Raw genomic sequence first — 20,071 nt, forward strand, 5'->3', positions numbered from 1 at the left:
TCCCTACAACTTCAGTACGGAAAGAGAAATGGGTCATGCTATTGGCTTTAGTTTATCTTTTTCACACTGGGCATGATCCAAACAAAAACTATATTCTGAAAGAGAGTTATAAGAACAAATGTCTTTACTTTTTCTTTTTTTGAGATTTTGGACAAAGTTTCATAGAAAATGAGCATTCAGTATCTGTATGATGTACTATGGTCTAGAATACCAATGTAAATGCTTTTGAACTTCAAAATCTAATAAATGAGTCTTCCATTATTTTAGTGCTATAAATGCATGCATTATCATTGGGCCATGTCAAACATTATTAGTTCATTAATATAGGTATGTCAAAATTGACAGAAAGAATAAGGCCTATCAATTATTATGCCTTTTCTTTTTGTTGATGCAAAACTAAGTCAAATAAGAGTGCTTGTGTTCTTTGATGCTAGGAAAGCATTTGTATCAATATAAATAGAATTTCAATCTTTAGGTGTTTAGAAGAATCATTCTTGAATAAATTTCATGATCAGAATTTATATTTACATCTTCAGTGTGACACACATAAGATTTTTTGATGCATGAAACAGCAATAATTCAAAACTTATGTCCTAAAAATAATTCTAATACAAATATGCAAATAACATAGAGGACATAATTTAAAAGATAACCCTGTGGAAAAATCATAATTTACTTGAACAAGATCAAATGAATATTACATAATCACAAGAAATTCTCTGAGATAAATAAAAAGAACTAATAATTAATTCAGTACCAACGCATGCATGATGTTAGAACTGAATGCAATAAATAAAAACACTCTATGAATTACAATCATATAACAAGAAAAATATTTATTTAAAACAAAAGTAGAATATACTTCATCAATTACTTTCCCAACTCACTCAAAAATAGGTTCTAGTCTAACAAATTTGAAGTCCCTCTTTGAATAGTGTACATAATACTCAGAAGGAAATATTATTAAAGAGTTTTATATAAAAAAACAAAATTTAAATATAGCAATGGTTTTCTGAAAGTTTGTTTAGAATTATTTATAATAAAAGCATCATTTAATATTCAAAGGTTTAGGACCAACTGGTGGAGTGGTGTTTCAGGTAGATGGATCTCACATGGCCTGAGGTGCAGTTCAAATCCTAGATACTCTGTCAAAATATATGTGGTTAAATGTAATATTTAAAAATCATGATGATAATAAATAAAATTATTAAAAAAAAACACTGGGTGCGTGTTTTTGAGATCAAAATCTCAAGAAGAGAATGGAGAAGTGATTACGGCATAGCCATCCCCCATGAGGAGTGCTTTCTTACTGTTTCTTTCTCTCCAGCAAGCACATGTGCTCTGTAGCAAATTTGAAAAATTTAAAAAAAGGTTAAAATATTTTTCGAATTTTAAAACAAAAAAGTGCTAAAATTAAAAGCATTGACATTACTTGATATAGAATTGTGTTTTTAAAATCATGATAAAAAAAGAGTCTAGCTGAGACAAAGAAAAAAATCTAGCAGAGCTTTTCTTCAACAGTTCATCCATTTATATAGTATCTACTAAGCGCCTGTTATGGACCAATCTCTTGATTTTCAGCATGTGAGTATAAGGGAAGACAGAGAGAGGCCCTCCTCCTTCCTTCCTTTTTATATTCCTTTTCTTTCTTTTGCCAGAGAGTACATGTGATCCCAAGGAAAAACAGAGAGAGAGCGGGGAAGAGGATAAAGCACAGCAACTTCCACGGGGAAAGGTCTTGCTGTTTTCCTTTTCCATCTCTGTCTCTTTCAGTATCTGGGGCACACATATGTGTCCACTGTGTTTCTAAAGCTACTGGAACCAAAAATAAAAGTATGAGGTTGGTCATGTGGGGTCTAGCTTCCTTAACCAACAAGCCACAAGCTGGTCTAGATAGAAGATTTTGATTAGATGCCGGAGCTCAGAAAAATTAGGTTTTAATGGTTTGACAGACAATGTTATGGCTAAGTTATATTGTAGAAGAATAGACTTTCAGGGTCCCTTATTGTGCTAGATTTTATCCTAGGTCTATTTTATGTATAAAATTCTGACAGTTTTTGTGTTTGCTTTTTTTTCCCTTCAACAATTAAAATGTGTTGTTCCACTATCTTTACTTCTTCTGCTTAAGCTTTGTTATTTATCTATATTTTTTCTGAGATTTTTTTGCCTTAGACTTCATGTGCTCACCAGAGAAAGACAGAGAGGGTGAAACGTAGAGTGAGAAATTACCACAATCCCTTCTCTTTCATTTTCCTCGCAGGGTCTTGGGTGCGCACGCATACACACGTGGCATGATTTTCAAGCCACTGAGTCCAGAACTTGAATAACAGTAGGCCCTGTGGAAATCACGCAAGGAAACCCTTATGCATAATGTATGCTAACTGAGTTTGTAAAACTTCTTGAACCTGTGATGAAATTTTTAAAATCAGTTTTGAAATAATTGCAGTCTTCATAATTTAATTATTGCTATTGACTCCTCTCTCTATATTTTTTCTCCTCACATTCACCACTTATAAACACGTAAGGCTTTTTTTGTCCTTATTTATATTTTACTTTTCCTTATGTTTCATAAATTTTAGGAAAAATAATTCCCAAATAAATTATCTGCAACCATAGAGGTATTCAATTAGATTTTGTATTCCTTATTGAGAATTTTCATTCGATATTAATTTTTATGTTCTAAAATGCTCTGCTGAAGTTCTTCATGTTGTCCTTTATTTCCCTGAAATATTAATTATAGCTATTTTAAAGTCTATTTGTTTAACCAAAGAGCTGTTTCAAAGGTCTGAGTTTTCATTTGTAATCACATTTTGTTGTTTCTAGTCCTGATGTTTTTCTTGTTTAAAAAATATTTTTAAATTGAAGGTTGGATATGCAATATTTAGCAATTATAAGTAATGCTGAGAATATTTATAGCTATAGTTTTACTTCTGAATTACAGTTTAAATGCATAATAGATACCATCTTGCATTAATAAAGATTTGAAATTCAAAACCAAGCTTTAGTACTATGACAACTAGTCTATTTACCCTTCAGATTTACCTCTTCTGATTCTCAGCAGAATTCTGGACTCATTAATCAAGTTCTTTTTGTTGTTGTTGTTGTGAGCTAAGAAGTCCATGCAGTCCTCCCTAGCAGTATAGGTTGGCAAAATTGAGGCTTAACTTTTTAACTTCCAACTTCCATTTAGAACTTAGAGGAAAAAGTGAACCAAATTCTCAAAGCTGATTTTTTTTTTCTCCATTTACTCAATGCTTTCTAGGTTGCCCAAACCATTTAAAATGTTAATGTGGGGACCAGCAGATAGCATAATGTTTATGTTGCTGGACTCCCACGTCATTGACTGTGGTCCGAGTCCAGGACCCAGCAGTTTAAGACTCAAGGCAGATACATATGAGTGTGTGCATAAAATCCAAAAGGAGAATTGAGGAGATGGGTTTGTGGTGTGGCCATCCCTTCTGGCGGGGCGGGGAGTGACTTTTCACTTTCTGTCTCGGTCTCTCTGGCAAGTGCACATGCCCTAAAAATAAATTAATGAATAAAATAAAATAAAATGTTAGTGTGATAGCCAGACAGAAATGAATGGGCAGCACCGGGCTTGAGAAACTAAAATGGCAGGACATCCAAATACGGACGTTCATACATTCAAAGTCTACACTGGGCATATGCAATTAGGTAATCAAATCCCTCGCCTGAAGGAAACACAAGTGCAGTAGAAGCCTACTAAATATTCATTACCAAAATTCACAATAAACACAAAATCCAATACAATCTAAAGCACAGCAGTTGTTACCTTAGCAAATTCAACCACCTGGGGCGAGCAGGTGGAATGGTGGTTAAGGGCACTGGACTCCCACATAACCAACCATGGTTCGAGTTCCAGACCTGGGAGCTTGCTTTCTTACTGTCTCTTTCTCTCCTCCACTCTGGTCAAATTCAAAAATAAATAAATAAATAAATAAATGAAATAAAGTTAAACAAAATTATTCTTGAAACCACCACCACCGCCACCCAAAGCCTCTGGGTGTACTTATCTTTTAACCTCCCTTCTGGCTGCTCAGAAACTCTCCCTGCTGTCCTCTTTGTTTGTCTCTATTCTAATCCTTTGTGAGTGTGAGACAAAGAACTGGGTTAGCTGCTGTCATACATTGCATCTTGGCCTGATCACCCCTAAGTCTTGGGTCATCAGTTTGTTTATTTTTTACAGATATGCTAATGATAATCAGTGAAATAATTTGTTTGAAGCTAGTTAACCCACTGGTCTTGCAAGGTGAACAACTTTTACTTTTGTAGACTGGTGATATATGCTTAGCTCCTATTTTTCATTACAAATAGATTTTTATTTTATAGTCTATATTTGTTACATAACTTAATGTATTTAGGCCTGTATTTATTTATTTATTTATTTATTTATTTATTTATTTATCTCAGAATTATTTTATTTTATTTATTTATTTACTTATTTATTAAATTTGACCAGAGAAAGAGAGAGAAAGAAAGAGAAAATGAGAAAGAAAGCAACCAGGTCTGAGACTCGAGCTGTGGTTGGGCATGTGGAAATGTCCAGCACCTTAACCACCACGCCACCAGTTGGCGTCACCCCTGTATTTATTTTTATATGCTTCTCGGTAAAGTGGAAGCCTGATTTCTTGATTATCTCTTTCCTGATGTAGCTCCATATTTACATTTTCAACATCTTTAATCATTGGCATTTTATATGACTTTTATATACAGAACATAATTTAATTAAACATAGTTTGTTTAAGCCATGTAAACTGATCTGCAGTTTTTAAAAAAAATTCTAATTGAACTAATCCAGTAACTTTTATTTACAAGAAAAATTATGACAGTTTATGCTGTATTATCAGTTTTTTATATTAGTTTTGCTTTTTTATTTTAGCTCCTTATGTCTGTTTCTCCCAATATCTGAAATATTTATGAACTTAATTTAATCAAAACTTTGTTCCTTTCTTTCAGTGTAGTTTTGGAAAAATGATCAAGTCTCTCTGTGCTAACGTTCTTTTTATATGTAAAATGATTGTAATAATAATAATAACAATAACAATATGTGACCAAGATTACCATGTAAATTTGATGTAAGACGGGAAAAAAACCTTCTCTTTATTAGTCTCAACCACAAATAAGTTATTAAGAATAACTTACACAAATTCTATGTTTTCCTATATAGATTTGCGGCATCTTTATTTCTGAAAATTTCTCAGACCATATTTTTTCAAACTTTTCTTTGAGATGTGTTTAAGTTTAGATTATCCTCTGCTGATACACCTCTCACTTTCTCCTTAATTATTTTTTGTTAAAAAACCTTAATTTTGGTAACTTTTCTGTTTCTGTTTTTGATTTTTTGAGGAAGAATTATTTTATTTAACTTTATTTATTTATTGTAATTTGACCAGAGAGGGACAGAGCAAAAGAAAGAGGGAAAGTGAGAAAGCAAGGTTCCAGGTCCAGGACTTGAACCATACTCGGCCATGTGGGAGTCCAGTACCCTTACCCACCATGTCACCTGCTGGCTGGCCCACTGTTTTTGATTTTGTGTGTGTGTGTGTGTGTGTGTGTGTGTGTGTGTGTGTGTGTCTGTGTGTGTTTAGATTTTTTCATATGGTGTGTGAGATCATCAGAGAGAGACAGGAAGAGAGAGAGAAAGTGAGAGCACCTCCTGGGGGATGGCCATGCTACAATCCCTTCTCCATCCTCCTCTTGGGATTTTGATCATGTGTTCACATGCTCTGGGCATGTTACTCTAGCTGTCTCATTCAGAACTAGAACCACAGAATTAGCCAGGTAGGATTCAGAGTCTTAACCACCACAACCAATTTGGCTTACATTTCTAATTCTTCACACTTATTAATCTGTTACCATCTTTTCTTCCATGGTGTTTTTATTTATACAAATTACAATACATCTACTAATACTCTGATGTTTTTAACTTTGCTATTTCATTTATTTTCTGAATAATTTATCCCTGTTCTGTTGTCAGATAGTTCCAGTGTAATTTTCCAGTTGGTCAGAGGTCTTTGGTTTTACCTTTGCAGCCTTTCAACTTACAGTTATGTATGACATCATGATTCTTGTTCTTACCTGTCATTTTTCTCAATTTTTTTTTCTCATTTAAACTATTTTCTGTAGAGACATGCTGGCTTCTGTTGAATTAAATTTATCTTTAATCCTGTATGTATTTTTTATTTTTTAAATAGTTTATTTTATTAATGATAGAGAGCATCTGTGTGTATGTACATAAGAGAGGGAGGGAGACATAAGGAGCAAGAGGCACACTTGACAGGGTCTTAGGAGTGTGATCCCTTTTTTACAGCCTTCCAGCTTGCCAAGATCCGGGGCCTGCTCACAAGTGCCCACCCAGCGTATCTTCAGTCTACCCAAGTATCCAGACTAGCAGTCAGCTATGTGGCTTTCAGCGCTGCAGTTCAATTTACTACGGACTGCACTGCCAGACTATTATGCATGTATTTTTCAGTCTGTATTGGGGTGAGAATTCAGCAATGTTGTAGAATAGGAAAGATTCTCATTAATCCAAAGCAAATTCCTGTTGATGTAGGTGAGTTCTGTGTGTGTGCGTGTGTGTGTGTGTGTGTGTGTGCATAATTCTTCATGGTGTTTACTATCTGACAGTATTCATCTACTGAGTCTATTCACAATTGCCTTTGTAACCGGCATCATCAGCCAGATGCTTGTTGAAAGTAGCATGTTTCAGTATCTTTACATTCCTTAGAGCAGTCTCTTGCTCTCACATAGTCACAAAATGAACCTAAGAAATTTCTTGGAAATGGCACCTAAAATATACTCCAGCTGTTGCAAAGGCAGGGGTGCCTTGGTCAAAAGGATTATTTGACTTTGATCTACTGGCAAGAACATATTCATTCTTTTACAAGCTTTTTTTTTTCTTTCTTTTTTGTAGCATCTGTTAAATGCTTTCTTTAACTTCTTATAGAAAAAAATAGGGAGAGAAATCCATAGAGCTTAAAATATTTTTTAAATAACAACACAGCATTTATAGAACCATCAAATGAGATATAAAAGATAGATCCACACAAATGACACAAATGAAATACATTGTCCAACATTATACTCAAGCCCCTAAAGTGCATACAGCAAGGCAATCCGTATTACATAAAATGATTCCCACTACTAAAAAAGTACATGTGTTATGTTTAGAAAAATGTCTTAACACAGTATTTTGATATAAAATGGTAATTGTGAGAGCTTTTGGAGATTAAATGTTTCTCAGTATGATAAGCTGTTATGAATTGTAGGTTAGAGTTAAAGGCTCTGAGAAGATTCAAATAATAATAATAATAATAAAATACTAAGACTCAGTGGAATAGCCATTGCAAAAGTCCTTGTAATGACATTATTCAGCAATAATTTCAAGATGGGTCATATAACATATATAGTTTTGTTATTTGTGATACTTTGTATAACACCATCATTTTTGCAAAATTCTAGTTAAAGTTTGCAACACAAATATGCACACTATAAGTGGTACCTCCAGAAACGAAGAATAAAATGCTATGTTTGTATGTCTTATCCAGATAAATAGCAGCTGAAAAAGGGAAACAAGGGGTAGAATCAGACAGCAATGAGAAGTTGTTTTCATTGAATTCACAGAAAAGTAAGATAAACGCATCTGCTTTAGGGAAAGTCTGTATAGTTCTACTAACTTAGAAGGAAATTCAAAACACTTTTATTTACATGTAAAAATGAATGTTTCCTCATGATGTTAGAGAATTTAAAAACACACAGGCCATAGCCATCATCATTGTATTTAGGCTTGCTGAAGGCAATGTATCTTAAACAGATTAATCAGTCTGACTTATAAGTTAGATACATTTTATAACAATGAGAAATGAAACCCATGCACGATAAATAAAACTCTGTTGAGCTGAATGCCACCAGATAAATTAAAAACAACAGGTTTCCAAACATTCATTGTATAGTGAGCTGAAGAGGTAAAATTGTGAGCAGGGTGGAAAGAAGCATAAATTTAAGCATACAAGAAAGTACAATTTCATGCAATACAGCAATTTGTGAACTGCTGGGAAATAGTTGTAACAGTCAATCTTGAAATAAAGAAATAAACAAATAGGTTATTCTTTTTAAGCTAAGCTGTCAAAAGTATTGTATCAGAGACATCCCCCAAAGAGTGTGAGACTTGGCAGCTTAATTCTTAAAGTAAAATCAGTCATAGTATATATTGAACTTGTTAATTCAAGACTCACCTAGGGTTCTACTGTGAAGAAAAATGTTAAGTTTTAAAAATATAATTTACCAATGAAACTGGTATTTCTAGAATATATTAAGGGAGACAAAGTTCCTGCTAAGAAGTATCTAAGTATTCAATTCATATAGAAAAATAATTTAAAAATTTTGCCTGATAAATGCAGTTTTAACTTATATATACTTGGTCATACAGAGTGAAGCTACAAAGGAATAAACTGGTGATAGGAGCACCATATTTGTATTTGCTTATTTGATAATTGTTCTTTTTGTTTTCCGTTAGGTAAAACCATTAGTTAAAAATGGTTTGGAGGTTATATTTGCATTCATAGGCATCAGTCTTCATTACCGCTAGAATTTTTTTGGGGGGGGAGGAGTTTATGATATAGGGCGTGTGCACTCACAAGAAAGACAGAAAGACAGAGAGACAGAAAGTGAGAAAACACCCTCCAGAAGGATGCCATGCCACAATCCCTTCTCCTCCATTCGTGGCTCAGGATCTTGGGCATGCACGCACATGTACCCTGTGTGAGTTTAAGCCACGGGGTCTGGGACACGAATCGTGGTTGACTACATGGGAGTCCAGCAACATAGCCATTACACCATCTGCTGGTCCCACTGCTATAATATTTTAACAAAAATGTCAAATAGATATCAATGTTATTGTTATTTAAAATGTCTGAATAATGGGTTAACTGAAAAAGAATATAAGAAAGTGACCAGCTTTAGCATCTTCTTATAAGTAAGGACTCCACCATGATGACATAGAGAACAAGTTATCCAGCATCAATCAGTGTTTTCCAATTATGTTTCCTAAGTTAAGGAAACATTCATTATTTGGAGAAATTAATGCTGCATTACTCTGAATATTTTAATTGCTATTCTGTCTGTATTAAAATTTATCATAAAATTAACTGTGTCAAATATTTATTTTTATGAAATAAATATCTGAAATTTTGACTGAGTGTATATATTTATCTCAGACTCGTTGCAGAGGTTTTAAAGAAAGTAGTGATTTTGTTGTTGTTGTATTTTTGTTTAGTAACCCTTCAGTATGAAAAGCCAAGTAGTGTTTTTATAACTTATTTTGTGTATATTTTTAGGATTTTAACAATCCCTTGCAGTTTGTTAGATACAATATTCTGTATTCTGTTAGTGCTATGTGCCCTCTGAGCGGTAATTCTGTTATATTTCCCTTAAGTATCTCTTAGATTAATCATTACTTACAACACATCTTTTCAGAAAGGTAAGTGTGGCTAGAGTAAAAGAATCTTTTTTTAATCTTTTATGTTTTTTCAGAGTTTTTTGCTAAAATGCATGTGTACTTGTCAGAAAGACAGAGAGAGACAGAGAGAAAGAAAGTGAGAAATCACCCCCCCGGGGGGGGGGATGGCCACCCCACAATCCCTTCTCCTTCAGGCTCCTCTCAGGATCTTGGGCACGTATGCACATGGACCTGGCGTGAGTTTAAGCCACCAGGTCTGGGACTTGAACCATAGTTGACGACACGGGAGTTCAGCGACATAGCCATTATGCCAACTGTTGGTCCTGAGCGAAAGAATCTTAACACTGTTTTCTCATATTAGAAACAATCAACAGGGAAAATCTGCATACTATGTGTTTGCTTATTTTATTTGAGTATTTATAATTGATTTGTAATGTGTAAAAATTACTGAGATTGCCAAGTAATTAAAATTTTACAAAATTAAGTAATATTAAAATTTTGGTTGCCTTTGTTATCTATTAATCTCCACATATATATTTAGTCACAGAGCATTTGGCTCTATCTGTATGTGTGGGTGTGTATGTGTTTATACATTAAGTATATTTGAAATTGCTATAGAATTATTCAAGGAATCGCAAAACAAATAGATTCATGCAATCATATGGTAAAGAAAGTATTTAAAAAATACCTAATGTAATAGTATGTCAAAAATTCAAATTTCAACAAATGTTTTTTTCCAAAACCTATGCAAAAGCAAGTAGAAATAAGACTGGAGCGTATGTTGGGACCAGCAGATGATAGAGTAGTTATGTTGCTGGACTCCTACATGGCTGTGGTTTGAGTCCTGAACTCAGTGGCTTGAAACTCACACCAGGCACGTGTGTGTGCGTACCCACAATCCTGGGAGGAGAATTGAAAAGAAGAGACTGTGGTGTGGCTATCCCTCCAGAGGTTAATTTCTCGCTTTCCCTCTCACTGTCCCTTTCTGTCTCTGACACAAAGCTCTCTAAAAATGAATAAATTAATAAATAAAGGAAAAGAAAAATGACTGAAGCATAGGAAAAGCTAAGAATTGCAACAATAGCATATCTCAAACTTCAGGCACTTGACACAGAAACAATTTCTTCACTATAGTACATGCACAGATAGTAGTAGTGTCCACAGATTTTTCTATTTTCATATTAGTGGTGATGACCAGGCTACAGTCACGAAAAGAATAGTGATCTATTGGCTTGTCATGTATATAAATATTTTAAGATTGAAGTCAAATATTATTGTTATAATCTGGGCTATAACTTCCATGCAAAAAACAAATATATAATGTGGATAAGAAAACAATCTTTATTCTTGCTGGCACCTTTAAAAATTTCAACTCTTGTTGGGACCAGCAGTTAGTGTAAAGGCTCTGTCGCTGGACTCTCACGTAGTCGACCGCAGTTCACGTCTGGGACTCGGTGGCTTAAACTCACGCCGGGCGCGTGTGCGTGCGTGCCCAAGATGCCTAGAGGAGAATGGAGGAGAAGGGATTGCGACGTGACCATCCTCCCTGGGGGGGTGATTTCTCCCTTTCGGTCTCTCTGTCTCTCTCTCTCTCTGGCAAGCGCATGCGCCCTATAGCAAAAACCTCTCCAAAAAAAAAAAAAAAAAATTCAACCCTTGTTGAAATCTTTAATCTTTGTGATTAAAGAAAATACTATAAACTGTGCCATGGCATTAATCAATCTCAACATCTTAAAGCCTGAGCATGATTTTCTAAATCATTCTTCATTTCATATGAGCGAGTGCTGGAGCCATGATTATTATAGTCAATCAAGGAGCCGTTTTTAAGGGCAACTCCACTTAAACATGTGTTTCTCTAAATGTTAAAAGAATGAAAGTAACAAAATTGATTTTTGATTCTTCAAATTTGCTTTCAAAAATGTTACTGTGGATAATTATCTCAATTCTTTGGTTCAAATGAGCCACACAACTATTTCCCAGCAGTGCCCCAAAGAAGAGGACATCAAGAATAGTAGGGAAAAGGGATGATATCACAAAAATTGAATTAAGAAAATGAAATTCATCCGAGAATAAATTTAAAAATAATTTTGTTTCCACATTTATTATTCACATGATAATATCCAGGTGTGTATGAGCGTACATCCATGAAAATGGAAACAATTTGGAAATAATGATGTTAAGCTGTATTATTATATTTATATATGCTCACATTACTTTTTATTTACTCTTAGTATCATTTGAGGTGGGAATATCTTGATTGATATACCTATATTACATGTCACATCTATTCTCACCTGGGAATATTTCATAAATTTTTCCCTATGAGAAAAGCTACTGTTGTTAGTGAAATACACAGAACAACCCTGGCAGTGATTGAGAAAAATCAATTTCATCAAAACTATGTACTCTAGAGAAAACACAAAATTGTTCTAAAGAAAAACTGTCATTGATTTATTTTTTTATCATGACACAAGCAAAATGTACAATTCCATATACCTTTTTCCTTCTCATTCATTTTCATTCACTTTCTACTAACCAAGGAAAACAACACTTTTCCATCTATATTCCATTGATTTATTTTACTTAAAAAAACATTGGATGATATCTTTTACCTTCATGTTTTATACTACGTTTACTACGAATGATGTTATAATCCTTGATATTTTAGGCTTTCTGCAGGCTACATATATAGTGTAAATAAATCACGGAGATCTGACAATTTATGAAGACACACTATACATAAAAAATAAGAGAAAAGATAAACATATATTCTGCAATTCAGACTACTGTTATCAATTAGCTCTTTATCATTACCCTGAAACATTGAAAGAATAGATGCGATTCTAAGATAATATTGCATTTCAACTGTGTGCATAAAAAGAATCACACAAAGCTGATGTACGTGGGGAGGAATTCCATTGTCCTTGTGAGGTGCATTTAAACTGCTGCTGGAGTAGGATTTTAAAAAATCCTGACAAAACTGTCACTCCATAAAGTGGTCCATAAGATTTCTTACCCAACAGTAACAAAAACAAAACAAAACAAAATGATGTTTTGTAAATACGTTGTATGGAGAATAGGTAAGATTTTATTTTTATCATTAAACTTAGAGAGAAACTAATAGACAATTTATTTTAAAAAGTATAGTGCTTTCCATACAGAGAGCCTAGAATAGGTACCACAAAATTGGGGGAAAGTGAAAAACATCAGTTAATTAGTATATTTGTAGCTCAAACTCCGTGGGTAAACAATATAAATTTCACTGGGGAGCATAACTTCCCATCTGAACCAGTGAACTGGCAGGTTTTCAACATCATTTTCTATTTCAGACAATAGCAGATACAAAACAATGTATGCGTAAAAACAATTTTAATTGCCAAATTCATTGGCATAAACCTTCATAATATTATTTGCTAATATTAAAAACGGCATGTATAGGAGTGTCTATTACAAAAGTCATTACTCTAAGGAGGTACTGAATAAGGTTTTTCTTGAACATATTTTAATGTAATCAGGTTATTATGACAGATAACAGCCATTTTTTTTTCACCAAATTACACAATTAAATGATCAAGGTCTTGAATGAAAATGAGAACTACTTTAGGAAGAAATCACTAAGGACAAGAATTGACTGAATCTATATATTGGTATACCATTTTGCTAAACTTTCCTAAAGAAAATTTCTGGATTCCATAAGTTAGTGAAGAGAGAAGTAAATGGAGCAGTAGTAAACACAGAGAGCACTAAACAAGGAGAATTTTTACAAATCTAGCAGTTTTGGGTTCAGATTATAGAGACTTTTAAAAATCCAAATGTTAATTTACACTTCCATTTATTTAGATCCAGATATCTATTTAAATGTTCACTTATTAACATGAGATTTAAATAGTAATCACTTGATCACATACTTTACGTTACATGACATTCAGTAAACTAGATGATTTTATATTTAGAACAGTATTAGAAAATATTTTTAAAAGTTCCTCCCACAGGGGACCAGCAGGTGGTGTAGTGATTAAGGCACTGGACGCTCCCACATGGCCAACCATGGTTCAAGTCCTGGACCTGGTGGCTTACTTTTTCTCTCTTTCTCTTTCTCTGTGTGTGTGTGTCTCTCTCTGGTTAAATGAAAATGAATGAATGAATAAATAAATAAAATAAATAATTCTTTTTTTAAAAAATTTCCTCCTATACAACAAATGATTAGCATTTTCATCAGGCTGTGAGAAGAAAATATTTTGAATTTTATTGCAATATTTAATACTCAATTATTGATGTTTTTAGCATATAATTTGTTTATTATATTCGAGATACCTTACTCAGTAGGTATTAGCTTCACATCCTGAGCTCTGGAAGTGAATCATTAAAATGTAATAAACATGGTCTGTCCTTACATGTATTTAGATATTCTTTGAGTACTTTCATCGATGTTTTGTAATTTCTGTCATACATAAACTTTACGTGTTTTTCACATCTATACCTAAGCATATAAATTTATAAGGAGTAATCGTAATTAATATTACATTTTTGATCATTATAATGCTTTCCAGTTGCTTACCAGTAGGTAGAAAGGAAATTAATTTTGCACATTGATATTGTTTCCTGAAAACTCATTGAACTCATTACTTCTAGAACTTTTTGGTAGATTCTTTGAGATTTTCTATATATGTAGTCATGTCATCTGCAAATAGAAACAGTTCTGTTTCTTCTTTCCCAATTCATATTTTTTTTATTTCTTCCTTTATTAAAATGGCCAATGCTATGTTGAATAGAAAGATGAAATAGATATTCTTGTAGAATGCTAGCTATAACATTTTGTAAACATTCTTTTTTTATTTTTTTTGAAGAGGTTTTTGCTATAGGGTGCATGCACTTACCAGACAGAGAGAGAGAGAGAGACAGAAAGTGAGAAATCACCCCCCAGGGGGGATGGCTATGCCACAATCCCTTCTCCTCTCCTGTCCTCTCAGGATTTTGGACACACATGCACACGTGCCCGGCATGAGTTTTTAAGTCACCGGGTCCAGTACACTAACTGCGTTCAAGTATATGAGAGTCCAGAGACATAGACATTAAGCTAACTGCTAGTCCCTTGTAAACAGTCTTTATGAAGAAGTTGTCTTCTATTCTTAGTGTACTGAGACTTAATATAATTTTTAATTTTGCTAAATGTTTTTTTGTACCAATGATAATAATTTTTTCTTCATTTGTTTCTTTATATAATGTATTATGTTGACTTATTTAAAAAATTTTGAACCAGCCTTGAATATCTGGAATAAATTTCACATGATCATGTATATTATTTGTTACATGCTTCATTCTCAATTTTCTAAAATTTGATTCTACTTGTTTAATTTTATTTGTTCTTCTTATTCTTCAATTTGATGAGAAAGAGAGAGAAGGTAAGCCACCAATCTAGGACCCTAACCTCAGGAGTTCAGGCCCTAACCACTATACCACCTGTCAACCCTTGTTAATGATTTTAAGTCTAATTTCATGAGAGCTATTGGTCTGTAGTGTACTCTTTTTATGTTTTTATTATCATGCTTCTTTTGATCTGATTTTAGTATGAAAGCAATACTTGTCTCATAAAATTAGTTGAGAAATGTTTCCTCCTTTCTATTTTTTAGAAGAAATTGTGTAAATTTTCCATTAATTTTTCCTTGAATATTTGTTATGGGGCCAAAGAGTGGCATGGAGGTGAAGGAGCTGAATTCCATATGTTTGATTGCATGGTTCAAGTCCAAGACTTGATGGCTTGAAAATCACACCAGGCACCTGTGCATCCTGGCTCCAGAATAAATATAATTTAAAAAACTCATGATTTAAAAGGTTATCCATTATGCTTACTCTACATATACAACATGATTGTTTTAATTTCCAATCTTAAGGGCCCATATTTTATCTGCTGTTATTTTGTTTCAGTTTTGAAGCTTCTTTTATGCATTATCTATAGATTGATCTCTTAGCCAAAAGATTATTTTAGCGTTCTTTAACCAAGAATAACTTTATTTTTTATTTGTTTGTTTGTTTATTTATTTATTTTAATTTGATCAGAGAGGGACAGAGTGAGAGTGAGAGAGGGGAAGAGAGAGAGAAAAGTGATAAAGCAAGCTGCCAGGTCCAGGACTTGAACCACGGTCGGCCATGTGGGAATCCAACATCCTTAACCACCATGCCACCTGCCGGCCCCACCAAGAATAACTTTATTTCCCCATTTTTCTGGAAGGATAGTTTGGATTTGACAGTATTTTCCCTCCATCACTTGAAAAATGTGCCATTTTCTTCTTGTCTGTATAGTGTCATCTAGAAATCTTCTGTTATACCCATCAGTGCTTCCTTATAAGCAATGAATCATTTTTTGGCTGCTTCCAAGTTTTTTTTTTTTTTTCCTTCGTCTTTAGATGTCCAAGATTTAATTACTCTCCTGGATTATTTTGTATTTCTCCTATTTAGGATATATTCAATGTCTCAAAATTTTAGGTTTATTCTTTTGCCTTGTTTGAGAATTTTCCAAACATTATTTTTTCAGGAAAATAGGTAGTTCCATAATCTCTTTCTACTCTCCTTCTGAGTAGCTAATGATCCAAAAGTTACTAACTCGTCATTGTCTTAAGGTTTCTGAGAGTCTTACTCATTTATTTCATTTTTTCTCTGTTATTCAGGTTGAGTAAACTCTTTTCTTCAAACTCACTTATGCTGTTTTATGTCTTCTTCATTTGTGAGACCATACAGTAAGGTTTTGACTTGTTATTTTTAATAATTTCTAGTTTTTCATTTTTATGTGATCTAATTTTCTTTCAAAATTTGAAATTTATTCTTCAAGCACTTTTATAAAGATTGCTTTACCATCTTTGTTCCAATAATTGCATCATCGTATTCATCTCAGTATTGACATTACTTGATTTTTTTTCTTTAATAAATTTCCTGGATTTTGCTATGATGAATAATATTCAGTTATATAGTACACACTTCGGTTATTGATTTGGGAGTCTTTTGATCCTATTTATGTCTTCTATATTAAGTCAGCTATTCTGTTTAGTTCATCAAAAGACTCCAAAGTTAATAAAATGTATATATCGTGGGCCCTAGTTCTGTAACAGTATTATTTTCTGACTCTTGTAAGGATATTCTGGTCTGTTTCGTTCTTCCCAAGGTACTAAGACTCCTTCTGGATAACTACTAGTGCAGTTTGAAAAATAAGCCTCCCTGAAAAGGGAAGATTTTGCTGAGAACTCTTCAGGAAGAATAAAGGCAAGCACACTGGACCTGGGCCTCCTTATTCCACTCGTGCTGGGAATGTGGAACTGCACACGTGATACTACTGTGGACAAGCTGGGTCATTCGCTTGGCCCTAGCCATGGAGGAACAATCAAAACATGCAGAGTTTTTGCTGCTGCTACTACTGCCAGTGGCTGAGACCATCCTGTTATGGTTTGGATAATGATTTGCCCCCTGAAGTTTCTTGTGAGGAATTTGTTCTTAGTGGACTGTAATTGGATGCCCCCTAAAAATACACGTGTTGGATTTGATTGGATTGTAAGTGGTAAGTGAAAACTTCATTCCTTCCAGGGGACCTTTGACTGTGATGTCATTAGGGTGGCACCTCCATGGCTGAGTTCTGGCAAGGTTATAAGCAGAGGAATGAAACCAGAACGGCAAAGAGAAGGCTATATGGATACAGACCACGCTGTGCTCTGCTAAACCTTCCATGCTCTGCCATGTCATGATGTCTTTGGACTTTCTAGAATATTGAACTATGAGTCAATAAGACCCTATTTCTTGTAAGAAAACAAAACAAAACAAACAAACAAACAAAAAACACTTAGTCTCAGCCTTCGGGTGGCAATACAATAAGGTGCTAAGAGTCACCTGCTGGAGCCTCAGTTTGGAGAGAGATTTGGGCTCCCCTCATGGGTGTCAGTTTGGATTTCCTTCCAAATGCTTTAGCCAGAGGTAAAATACAGATATTTTATCTGTATCTGTTGACACTACTGTTTAACACATGGTCTAGGATGCTGTGGAAATGAAAAAGTAAATCTAGGCAACCCTATTCCCATTTTTCAAGTTGTGAAGTCTCTAGTCAGACCACCTTCTTTTCAGCTTTTAGAGTCACTTTATAATTCTCTGCTAATGACTTTCTTGAGTATTTAGTTGTATTTAGAAGAAAGAAGAGGGGAAAGTGGGTTTATGTCATCTTGTTCAGGGACCGTAAGTTATATTAGCTTTTCAAAAATATCTTTGGTCCTATCCAAAGTTTGATGTTGTCTATTCTACACTATGAGCAACGGTACAAGTATATAGTAACTAATGTGACCCAACTCCTCTTCTCACTTTTCGAAACTAACCAAATCACACCCTCGTACTCTTAATCTTTGTACTTTTAATAAGATTCATTCTTCTTTTGATTTGTCAACTTTAATTGATTTTTTTCTGTCATCAAGTAACCAGAGGTCAAATACGGTGACTTTCATAGGCAATAAATGTAATTATTTCCTTTCTGTATTACATTAGTTTTACTATTCTTTTATTGACAGGCATATAATATACATACTTTTTTCCCCCAAAGGTTTTCTCTATGTTGTGATTCTTTACCTCAACCTCTGAAGTAGCTGGGACTATAGGTGTGGGCCACCAAAGTTGGAGGTAGGCCAAGAGTAAACCTGGACCTCTCATGTGACCGCAGCCTGCCAAATATTAGTGCCAATTACCACACGTTGTCCTGGTTAGCCCAATGTGCAAACTGTTTTAACACCCATAGCCTCATCTGTTTCTTTCTCACAGTTAAATATATTCAGCATTCAAAATCAATCTTTTTGTGTGTGTGATGCATATTGCTTTTCAAAGTTTGATCGATGAAAGATGCTAGTCCAAAAACTATCACTGGTTTATCATGAGGTAAATAAGTGAAACTAAAGGGATATCTGGAAATATTCATAGAACCTTAATATAAGTATTTCATGATTTAATTTTTGCATATTATGTATGCATTTATTTTAAAGGACTGGGGAAAAAGTAAACAGTTCTTATTCCCACCTGCCTAGACAGTTGCTTTAATCGAGTGCCATCTTTTTCACAGAAAGCCTTGGTCAGCGGCAGGCTTTCTGATGCAGTCCATTTCCAGAGAACAGCACATATCAACATGACCAAAGAACCAATGTAAGAAATTTAACTAAGAAACCAGAACTCAAATACTTCCAAGTTGATACTGTAAGTATGTGGGGATATTTGTTCATTTCATTTCTAGAAATTACCCACATACGGACATCCAGTAAATCTTACACATGGCTTCAATTCTAATTTTCCCAGAGATAAAATAAACAACAGTAGCAGTACCCACATGAGTCTCATTCAGCACTGATCAGGAGAGAAATATATTAGCTAAGGGTACTCTTTTGCTTTGAAATGTTCTCTCTTGAAAAGCATGATGGTATCTTTTTTTTTTCATTGTTACCCACCTATGTGCTTTTTTTTTCCCTACCCAAATTTGTCCTTTCTTTTTTCCATGTGTTAACTGACTTATTCTAGATCTTAGAATCTGAGGTTAGAAATTTTGTTCAGTTTGTATTACCTACTCATGGTAGAACACAGATATATTTGTCAAAGCCTCCATTTTTATAATTTCCAGGGAGAAGTCAGGTTAACAGCAAAAAGAATAATGAGACAGTTTCTACAAATTAGTCAGTGGGTCACCTACTATAATCAGTCCTATTTAACCACATAAAATAAATTCCTGATGGAGCTTATTTTTCCTTTAAGATTGTATATGGGCGAATTCAAAATAATTAAAATACTCCATGAAGCAGCGATATCTCCTCAGTGTAGATATGAAGTATAATTATACAATTTGGCCAAAGCTTGCTGATAAGATTAAAAATATACAGGATGAAAATAAAGCTTGGTGTGATTGTACCATTTCAAACATTCTATTTAGAAATGTTTACAAGACTGTTCTCACTTATTAGTCATACATATTTAGATGAAATAGCCATGAAGGGTCTTTGAAAAGTTCATGAAAAATACCCATTATCATGGGCATATATAGTGGTTATTGTACACACTGAAATAGGCTGGGACTTTAATTCCAGTTTTCCATAAATTTTTAAAATCCCCCTCAAATATACCTATAAGTATGTATATTCCTTATGTAAGTCACCTAATAAATAATATCTTATTACCAACTTTCTCAATTTTTATTAACAACTATTTTACTTTATAGTTTCTTATTGATCCTTGCCCAAAGAGCTTTTAATTTATAAGAAATAAGCCCAAAATATGATAAGCTTTTCAATCCATTTATATCATTACCAGTATGAAATTCAAACTCTGGTCTCTTTGCGGTCTAAACCGCCAGTAAGTATATACTTTCAATAATTCTTTTTTGTTGTTGTTGTTTTAAGTCAAACTAGAATACTTATCTATGTATGATTAAAGATCGTTTGGAATCCCTAAATGTACTGTAAAAGTGTTTCACATACCCACATCTATGAAGATCTTAGTTCTTCAGAAATCTCACTTAGAGCCATTTTTCCCTTTTTTGCTTTCTATGCATTTCATCACATTTAAAGAGACAACAGGCGGAGTCAGCAGTTA

The 20,071-nt window shown here is 33.8% G+C and overlaps 1 pseudogene; it reads right to left on the reverse strand.

The window, feature by feature from the left end:
• Window positions 1-16,903, reverse strand: part of LOC106736455 (zinc finger protein 112 pseudogene) — a 52,049-nt pseudogene extending 35,146 nt beyond the window's left edge.
• Window positions 16,904-20,071: the final 3,168 nt, after the last annotated feature.

This window comes from Tupaia chinensis, unplaced genomic scaffold (genome assembly GCF_000334495.1).
Source record: "Tupaia chinensis unplaced genomic scaffold, TupChi_1.0 Scaffold140508_1, whole genome shotgun sequence".
Lineage (NCBI taxonomy): Eukaryota > Metazoa > Chordata > Mammalia > Scandentia > Tupaiidae > Tupaia > Tupaia belangeri.